Below are 10,654 nucleotides of genomic sequence, written 5' to 3' on the forward strand. Positions count from 1 at the left end.
TCAGAATTGCCCTCCCCTTCAACTCCTGCTTTTTAAAAATTGAGGTATAATTGACATATAATATTAGTTTCAGTTGTACAACATACTAACTTTATATGTATATATTGCAAAATGATCACCACAATAAGTCTAGTTGACAGCCATCACCATACATAGTTATAAAAAATATTTCTTGTAATGAAAACTTTTAAGACCTACTGTCTTACAACATCCAAATATGCAAAACAGTATCCTGCTTTTTAAAACTAACACCAGTTGAGAGCTTACTCATGGAGCTGATTATTTCATTCATTTTTAGAATATCCCTAGGAGTAAGATACCACTTTTATCCCCATTTTGCTGAGCTGGAATGAGAGCAGTTAAGTAACTTTCTGGAGGTCATACAACTTTTAGGTGCCATATTCAGAATTCAACCTCAAATCTGTTTCCAGAGCCCATGCTGTTAACCACTAAGCTCTACTGCCTCCCTGTGGCAGATTTTCCAGTAGGAAGGAAGTCAGCTTTCATAACTCTGTATTTCCCCACTCCCTAAGACACAAAACTCAGTATCCCCCATGTTACTTTTCATAGCAAATCCCACACCCTGGGTTCACATTTTCAACATGCAAGAAATAGTAACCCACCATTAGAAAAAAAAAATACTTTGGTTTGGTTTGGTTTTAACCAATAAATTCCGCTCTCTGACTCAACCACTCTAAGGAAAGCACTGTTTCTCACCTTCTTATGTCAAATCAAAAGAATGAGCTCACTGTCGACACACAGCGCATTTTGGAAACCCTCTGGTGCTGCATCGCCCAGTTCGGGGGGAGTTCGCTGGATCTGGGACCCTGAGACAGATTGCATCTCCAAAGTTTTAGAACCATCTTTGTTCTTCAAATCAGCCTTTCAGAAACCTCAAGTGACAGGAAGTCATGTTAATTTTCTACCTGTTAAAACTCTCTGAGTTCAAAGCAAAAGTTTTTGGCTGGGAGGGGATTTTTGTTGTGATGGCGGAGAAGCAGGATGGCAGGGGAGGTGGTGTCCAGGAAGGAGAGTCTGCTGGGTCAGGTAGATTTGATTTAATTGGTGGGATTGGAAGCAAATGTGGCCCAATTAATTAAAGATTAGAACAGAGCTGATGGGCTCTAGGTGGGATGAATTGAATCAAGGTTTGATTGGGCATTTGGTTCCTTACTCTTTACCAAGTAATGTGGAAGTAACAAAAAGCAGCCCAAAGAAAAGGCAAAGGAGAGAGTCGGGGAGTAACCCACTGACGGGCTCTGGGGCCCAGAATAAGCGTTAGGACAAGGGGAGGTGAGCTTGCAGATGAGTAAAATAAAATCATTAAAAAGACAGAGATACGGTGTTTCCTTTCACTTTCCAAACCTCTCTGCCTTTTAATCAAAGCTTGCCATGTGAGCTTCCCATGTTAAGTCTGCTGAGAACTTGTGGGGGTTCTGGAAGGCAAAGATCACCACCCACCCTGCCAACAGCTGAGTGTCACTGAGCATGCCCCACACTGTCCTAACTTTAACTGCATTCAGCCACTTAAACCTTCATAACAAGCCCATGAGGTGGAGACTGAGGTCTCCCTGACAGCAGGGCCTTCAGAAAGGAATAAGTAGCTGCTCACTGAATAGCCCCTGTACCTCCCTCTACTCACTGCAGGGGCAAGAGAACCTCAAGGCTCAGGAGCCCAACTGGGAACTATGCAAAAAGTGGATCCTCTTCCAAAACTCCAGCACCCCACGGCTCAGGGGAATGTCATTGTCTGCAGGTGCATCAATCGCAGGGCTGAGCCAGGATCCCAGGATGTGCCCAGAAGCATAGAACCTAGGTTGGAATGGGCTCAAAGGTCAGCAATATAACATCTACAGCTGAGAGAGGGGACACAAGCCAACACTGAATCTCTTTGAACCTTTAGACAGGGTTTTTTCAACCTCAGCATTTTGGAATAGGTCATTCTTATTGTGGGGTTCCAGCCTGTGCATTATAGGATGTTTACAGCATCGCTGACCTCTGCCCACTTAGGTACCAGTAGCATCCTTCTTCCCCAGATGTGACAACCAAAAATATCTCCAGACTCTCGGATTCCTCCTCGGGCAGGGAGAGGGAGACAAAAATCACCCTCAATTGAGAACCACTGCTTCAGATAAAAATTAATCTGAAATTTGTTCTATTTTGCCTGACCAGGCGGTGGCGCGGTGGATAGAGTGTCGGACTGGGATATGGAGGACCCAGGTTCAAGACCCCGCAGTCGCCAGCTTGAGCACAGGCTCATCTGGTTTGAGCAAAGCTCACCAGCTTGGACCCAAGATTGCTGGCTCGAGCAAAGGGTTACTCAGTCTGCTGAAGGCCTGTGGTCAAGGCACATATGAGAAAGCAATCAATGAACAACTAAGGTGTCGCAACAAAAAACTGATGATTGATGCTTCTCATCTCTCTCTGTTCCTGTCTGTCTCTCCCTATCTATCCCTCTCTCTGACTCTCTCTCTCTGTCTCTGTAAAAAAACAAACAAAAATTTGTTCTATTTTTTTTAATTACCTAACATCTTGCTCAAAAGTGTAAATGACCTGATTTAAACACTAGTATCTGAACCCCATTGAATGCAGCAAAAAGCCAATCAAGGAGGCAATTAATTACATGGTGCCTAACTTGCTTCTTCTTGGCAGTTTCAATGGCATGAGGCAGGCGGGTTTTCTTCCTCTCCACTGTTTCAATTGTTGCTGTGCAGGGCAGAGAAGGTGGCAGGTCCACTTCAGAGCTGGCCACATTTCAATAATGGCTGGGAGGACTCATGGGGCTTTCCAAGCTTAATTAGTTGTCATTTATAAAGTTCCTTAGGAAGCTTAGGCCAGGATGCTATGGGAAGTCCGAGTGACTAGGATTCCCGCCACTCTCTTAAAAAGAACATTCCCACAGAAAAAGGCTGCGAGAGTCAGAAAAGAGCTCACAGGAGCGTGTGTGTGAATAGGGGCGTCCTTGTGAAGTGCTTTTGAGAGCGTAAAGAAAGAGAGAAATATTTTTCCAACTTTCTGGCCCTCCTCCTATTCTCTGGAGCAGGGAATTATTTAAAGCATTTCCTGAACAGCTGAAGTATGTTAGAAACCTGCTAGCATTCTCTACATTATCTCCAGGAAATAGACGCCAAAGAATTGCTTTGTAGCAAGAAACTATTTGAGCTCTGCTGCCCCTTTCCACCTGAACCAGGTGAATGCTGTCACTCTGGGAACTGGAGACTACAATTGTCTTAGATCATTTTGATGTCATACTCACTGTCCCAAAGAACATAGTCAAGAGAACGCTTCAGCATTGTGTATGTCTGTATGGAGAGAAAAAGGGGAGAGAGGAAAGAGAGGGGGAGAGAGAGAAAGAGAAAGAGAGAAAGAAGGAAAAGAGTTTCTTCACCAGGTCTAATTTAGCAATGTCATTAATAGCTTGCTAGTTTTCAAGTTATCTTCAATCTTTGGTGGAGGGTAAGAATGAGGTCACCCCATATGGGCCACAAAAAAAAAAAAAATGAGGGCAAGTTCTTCTGTTTTAGGCAGAATTCTAGAATGTCCAGTAAAATGAAACTGATTACCCCCATCCCACCTCTAGACAGTTTAAACCTCCCAAGCAAATCAATATTGGGATGTTGGGGTTGAAGGAGGGGAGACATGGATCAGAGCCATCTGGGAGCCAGCTGTGACTCTGGCTAACAAATTCCTCCCGTCTCTTATAAAAAAAGACAAGCATGCTCAGCATGGCAGAAATACGAGAGGAAAATGGCAGCCATTACCTCCAAAGCAAAGAACAAGGCCCAGAAAGAAAGCCGGTTCCTGAAGGCAATGACAGATCTGATTATGCTGGTGAAGGCCAGGCGAGTTCCCTGTTGTCTCCTAGCAGCTAGGAACCGCTCATCCCCCCGGTCAGCAGGGCTCAGGATCCAACCCTGGGAAGTGTGTGATTAGCCTCTCAGAGACCTGGCTGTCAGCAGGAGGACGTGGAGTCAAACCCATCCTGTTACCGCCCAGCCCCAGACGCCCACAGGGGAGCCCAGCAGAGGCCCTGGGAAGAACCACAGGCCCCACTATCTTGTTTCCGGGGACATAGGCACCACCACATTCTTCATGTGCCTCATCATACTTGTAGAACGAATGTCAACCAAACGCCATCGTTTAGGGACAGCAGTTATGACTCCTGTTCAACTTAGGTTATTTAGTCAAATTACAGCTAGATTCATTGGTCTGAGGTCTTAAACTACTGTAGGGGAGCAAGCTCAGAGGGTGAATTTTAAAAAGCACACTACACACGTGAAGAAAATAAATTGAAAAGATCTACACCTGCCTGACCTGTAGTGGCGCAGTGGATCAAGCGTCGACCTGGAATGCTGAGGTCACCAGTTCAAATCCCGGGGCTTGCCTGGTCAAGGCACTTACGGGAGTTGATGCTTACTGCTCCTCCCCACTTCTCTCTCTCTCTCTTTCTCTCTCTCTCTCTCTCTCTCTTCTCTAAAATGAATAAGTAATTAAAAAAAAAAAAAGAATTAAAAAGAAAGATCTACACCTGAAGTTTGTCATGCTCTGAAGGCGGCTACACCTTTGGGGAACTAATTTTCATCAGGCCATGAGCACCATTCTCAGAAAAGCTCCCATGAATGTATTTAACAGTAAACTTGACATCCAATTTAAGGAGTTCATGGGTCCCCTTAAGACCTGTTGGAAAAAAAAACAGCTGTTAGGCTTGCTCAGTAGTTTACCAGCTGCAAGCCTCTTGCTTGATTGTTGCATGAGCACTCGGCAGTGCCACGTGTGTGTGGTCTATGTAGGGTTATGGGTGCTTGCGCTCGGGGTTGGCAAACGGGAGATTGCGTATGGTGGATTGCGGATTGCTTGTCTGCCTGCCTGGCCTTGGCCAACGGTGTTACACCTGAGGCGGTTTTCCTCTGCCTGTTTGCTTGTTCACTGCTGCCAGACTTTATTAAGTGGGAATGGCCCAATGCTTTCCAGCTCCACAGTTTCTCTGCCGTCTGCCAGAATCCAATATGGACCTGCCTGGCCTTGGCCACCGGCATTATAAGGCCTAGCCTGGATCTCAAATTACTCAGATTAGGAATTCCTATCTATGAAAAAAATACAATTCTTTGGGATTTTTAGGCTATTATTTTAATCTTTGTGGTATTCCGTTTTTTAAATTTCCTAAAATTAGTATTACTTCTGTAACTAGGAAAAGTTATCTCACAAAGTTACCAAAAAAAAAGAAGGAAAGGAAATAAGCTTCATATGTACTAAGTTATTGTTTCCTCAGAGCGATGGAGACATTGGTTGAGAGAATGGGCAACAATACAGTGTGGAAATAGTCACTGGTCACCTAAAACTTTGGTGTAAATCAGGATTTTGACAAGTCTTATTTCTATTTTCCCCCCATTTTTACTGTATTCCAACTGTTTTGCTTTAAAAAAGAAAAGTATGTATTTTTTATAGATACAACCAGGAACTGCCTTCTGTATATCATACCTTCGCTTTCCATTCATTTTTAATTAATTTTCATTTTAATTCTTATTTATCTCATTTTCCCCCATCTTCCCATGTTTTTAGGGATAAGCTTCCAATATTTCTGCCTGACCCTGTTCAAGCTCTCAACAGTACACCTTTTTCAGAGTAGAAAATACCACTTTGTTTTGCCATCTCACAGTCAAGTGTTTGTTCATCCAAGGAGCTTCATGTCAGCACCGAGTAAAGTCCTATCTGCTGTTTACACTGACAAGCTTCCGGGCAAGAAACCGTCACTACACTGGACTTGGGTGGTTCAGATGGTTGTTCTCAGGGCCAGTGAGAAGTTAAAGAAGGAGGTGTTCCAAATATTGTGCCCAACAGAATTAAGAGAAAGGTTAACAGTAGGCACAGAGAACCCAGAACTCTCACCAGATAGCTGCAAAGGCTAGATGGGCCTTGGGCCAGTATCACTGTTCAAAAATCTATGTCAAGCCTGAGCGGGCAGCGGCACAGTGGATAGAGCGTCGGAGTGGGATGCAGAGAACCCAGGTTCGAGGCCCTGAGGTCGCCAGCTTGAGCGAGGGCTCATCTGGTTTGAGCAAAAGCTCACCAGCTTGAGTCCAAGGTCGCTGGCTCGAGCAAGGGATTACTCAGTCTGCTGAAGGCCCGCGGTCAAGGCACGTATGAGAAAGCAATCAATGAACAACTAAGGTGTTGCAATGTGCAACAAAAAACTAATGATTGATGCTTCTTATCTCTTCGTTCCTGTCTGTCTGTCCCTGTCTATCCTTCTCTCTGACTCTCTCTCTGTCTCTGTAAAAAAAAAAAAAAATAAAATAAAATAAAATAAAAAAATCTATGTCAAGCCTGTAAAAGCCTAAAGGCTGACAAAACATCTAACTTTGGGATAGAATCCTATCACTGAATAGAGAAATAAAACATGTAGTGAACTCACCTTGGTTTATATCTGTGACTGATAAGGGGGAAAAAAAGAGTAATAATAAATAGCCTAGAAGGTAAAATGTTATCAAAATAGAGGTGTGAAGAAGAAATAAGAAGAAGAAAATTTTTGCTGTTAAAATATTGGGAATAGCCTGACCAGGTGGTGGCACAGTGGATAGAGCGTCGGACTGCGATGCGGAAGGACCTAGGTTCGAGACCCCAAGGTCGCCAGCTTGAGCGCGGGCTCATCTGGCTTGAGCAAAGAGCTCACCAGCTTAGACCCAAGGTCGCTGGCTCCAGCAGGGGGTTACTCGGTCTGCTGAAGGCCCGCGGTCAAGGCACATGTGAGAAAGCAATCAATGAACAACTAAGAAGTCACAACGCGCAATGAGAAACTGATGATTGATGCTTCTCATCTCTCTCTGTTTCTGTCTGTCTGTCCCTGTCTATCTCTGCCTCTGTAAAAAAAATAAAAATAAAAAATAAAAATAATAATAATAATATTGGGAATAGCTGCTCTATAGTTGTAATACCTACCTGGGATATTAATGTCATACAATAATTGGTATCTAAAGAGTATTCAATTTATATGAGGGATTGTGCTATCTTAACAGCCCAAAGGTCACTAACATATTTGAACTCAGGCAGATCTGGCTGCTGATTACAAGTCCCTTCCACTGCACCCCCTCCCAGAACTAGGATGGGGAGAGACATTTAGGATTGTGAAAAGCCTGGGAAGAATGCATAAACCGATCAATTTAAAAGGGTTTGGTGAATACAACTCCTACACTGTGTTACGAAACTGTCCCAAATATTTAGGAGAAACTGGGTGTTTACAGAAACCAGAATTATGCTTTCAAACTATGCCAACAACGTGCCATTTAACATACAAATGTTCACAATTAAATTGTTCTGCCCTCAAAAAATACCCCTACTTGACAGCTTGAGTGTTTTTTATCATCTTTATTAGCTGGGGTTATGACATTTATCAGTGATGCTGCTAAAACATTTTCACTTACACTTACCCTCGGGGGGCAGGGACGCTGCATGATCTGGCCAGGTTTTGTTCATCACGAATGAGGTCAACAGCCCAATCTCAAAAGAAAGCACTTATTAATGACATATTTCAAGGGTTTTCCAAAATCAGCCAGCAGAATTTTGGCAAACTCAAGTAGGGTGGAGGGAGGTAAGGAGTAGCCAGCTACACTTCCCTTAATGGCCTTTTGAGCTTGGGGTCATGTATTTCAAAGGCTTTCCAACTGCCTATACAAACAAAACAAGATTTTGCTTTTACCACTATTGATAGGATGGAAAGGAACATACCACTTTGGTGAACACAATTTTGATTCTGGAAGCAAAAATAAAACAAATAAACAAAAAGAAAATGATTTAAGAGACCAATGCTGAAGGAAAAATCCTATTTTATAGTGAGGCTTTACTTTGCACAGGGCATAACACAGAATGTGGATGGTGTTATATTGAGGGGGGACACTTGAAACCATGTCAACACAATAAATTAAAAAATAAATATTTTAATAAATGAGGATTTACAATAACAAGAAATTATCCAGTTTATCTTTTCAGTGATGGTACAGACACGGAAAGATTTAGAGTAAGGGGGAAAAAATTAAACCACCTGAGAAAATGAAATGTTTATTTCCTACTTTATTCCAAAAATAGTAGCCTGCTAAGATATAAAGCCAACATACAATGTAGCAACTTAAAGAATCACTATTTTGTGAAACATTTAATACTTAAATTTAATATATTGTTATTTTTAAGATTTCTGTAACAAGCAAAATGTCAGCAGTTTTTATTGTTACCTTTCCACCCTTACTTACCTATAATACAAAAATGAAAGAGCTATAGGCAAAGATATATCATTTATTAAAGTCTTAAATGAGATTTAAAACTGCTGGGGCTAAAAAAATATATAGTGCAGTAACAAAAGCAATTAGACATTAACACATGAAAGAAAAAATTGGTGACTATATAGTGTTTTTTCAGACTTTTAAACAGGCTGAATATGAAAACTCATTCTTTTTTTTTTTTAATTTATTCATTTTGGCCCTGGCCGGTTGGCTCAGCGGTAGAGCGTCGGCCTGGCGTGAGGGGGACCCGGGTTCGATTCCCGGCCAGGGCACATAGGAGAAGCGCCCATTTGCTTCTCCACCCGCCCCCTCCTTCCTCTCTGTCTCTCTCTTCCCCTCCCACAGCTGAGGCTCTATTGGAGCAAAGATGGCCGGGGCGCTGGGGTGGCTCCTTGGCCTTTGCCTCAGGCGCTAGAGTGGCTCTGGTCACGGCAGAGCGACGCCCCGGAGGGGCAGAGCATCGCCCCCTGGTGGGCAGAGCGTCGCCCCTGGTGGGTGTGCCGGGTGGATCCCGGTCGGGCGCATGCGGGAGTCTGTCTGACTGTCTCTCCCCGTTTCCAGCTTCAGAAAAATACTAAATAAATAAATAAATAAATAAATAAATAAATTTATTCATTTTAGAGAGGGGTTGGGGAAGGACAGAAGTGGGGAGGAGCAGGAAGTATCAACTCCCATACCTGCCTTGACCAGCAAGCCCAGGGTTTCAAACTAGGGACTTCAGCGTTCCAGGTCAACACTTTATCCACTGTGCCACCACAGGTCCAAGCCTGAAAACTCATTCCCAAAGTCAAAAATTTCGTCAAGGTCAATAAAAACAAATGTTTCTGCAAATTTTAACAACTCCAGGGAAACTAGTATAAGAATTGTATCTAAAATGTGAAAATGTATTTTTGGAAATCACCTATCTCCTGTCCATTACTTCATTTTGAATTATGCTTTTACTTAAACAAATCCAGACCCTATCCTTGTTACACTACTCCCTCTAAAAACATTAAGGCCCCACCTATCACTGTCTTCAACAATGAGCGCAAAAACAAGTGCGAAAAAGCAGGAAATGCAAGTAAAAATACTACAACCACTGTATAAGACACACCCAGTTTTTAGACCCTAATTTTTTTTTTCGGAAAAAGGTGTGTCTTATACATGGGAAATACAGTACCTTTTCTCAAGTTAAAAAGACTTTAGGATCCAGTATTTAAAAGCAGAAAAAAAGGGATGTGTAGCAAGAAGTGACTGGGAAGGGGAAGGCAGTCTGAAAGCCAGTTTTGTTACTTTTCTTTCCCTTCCCATTAATGGGGAAGCCTTTGAACAGAGAAAGCAAGAAAAAAAACAGGGACCCTAACAAGATGCCCTAAGCTTTGGGGGACCACATGTAACATGGTTTAGTATTCCAGGTTAGAAATTCGCATTCTCTTTCTGCACCCAAACAGGATAAGCGAAACTTCTATTTCATGGAGGAAACTTTAACATTAGAAGCCTGCAAAAGGGAAAATGAATTTGTCACATACACATACAGTTGACATTTCTCAGTGGTTCTCAGGATATGACATTAATGGCATTTTTTCTCATTGAGTTTTGCAAATACTGTAATGACCTTTCAAAATGAAAAGTAACAAATTAAAGTGGCTTTTTAATTTCCTTAAAAATGTATCTACGTATGGGCTCTGGCCAGTTAGCTCAGTGGATATATAGAGCGTTGGCCCAGCATTTGGACATCCCAGGTTTGATTCCCAGTCAGGGCACACAAGAGAAGCAACCACATCCCTCTCCCCATTCTCAGTTCATCTGGAGCATCAGCCTGGTAAATACAGCTGTTGATTCAAATATTGGCCCCAGAGGGGGATTGCTAGGTGGATCCTGGTTGGGGAACATGTGGGAGATCTATCTCCCCTCCTCTTAAAAGGAAAAAAAGAAAGATCTATGAGCCTTGATCAAGTGGCTCAGTAGATATAGGAGTGAAATACGGTACACCAAGGTCACAGGTTCGATCCCTGGGCACATACAAGCAACCAATGAGTGCATGACTAAGTGTAACAAACTAAGTGTAACAAGTTGATGCTTCTCTCAAATCAATGAAAATAAAATTTAATGTATTTACATGTATGTTGATGAACTGGGGGAAGTATATCCTTACCACTTAGATATCGTATTTCCCCATGTATAAGACACATCTTAATTTTGGGGCCTGAAACTTGAAAAAAAGTTTTACATAGTTATTGAACTATTGATAGTTTTATTCATCATAAAATTCATACAGCTCCTCATCCGAGCGAAAAAGCAGGAAATGCAAGTAAAAAACCTATAACCACTGTATAAGATGCACCCAGTTTTTAGACCCCAAATTTTTCAGGAAAAAGGTACATCTAATACATGGGGAAATATGG

Source organism: Saccopteryx bilineata, chromosome 6 (genome assembly GCF_036850765.1).
Source record: "Saccopteryx bilineata isolate mSacBil1 chromosome 6, mSacBil1_pri_phased_curated, whole genome shotgun sequence".
Lineage (NCBI taxonomy): Eukaryota > Metazoa > Chordata > Mammalia > Chiroptera > Emballonuridae > Saccopteryx > Saccopteryx bilineata.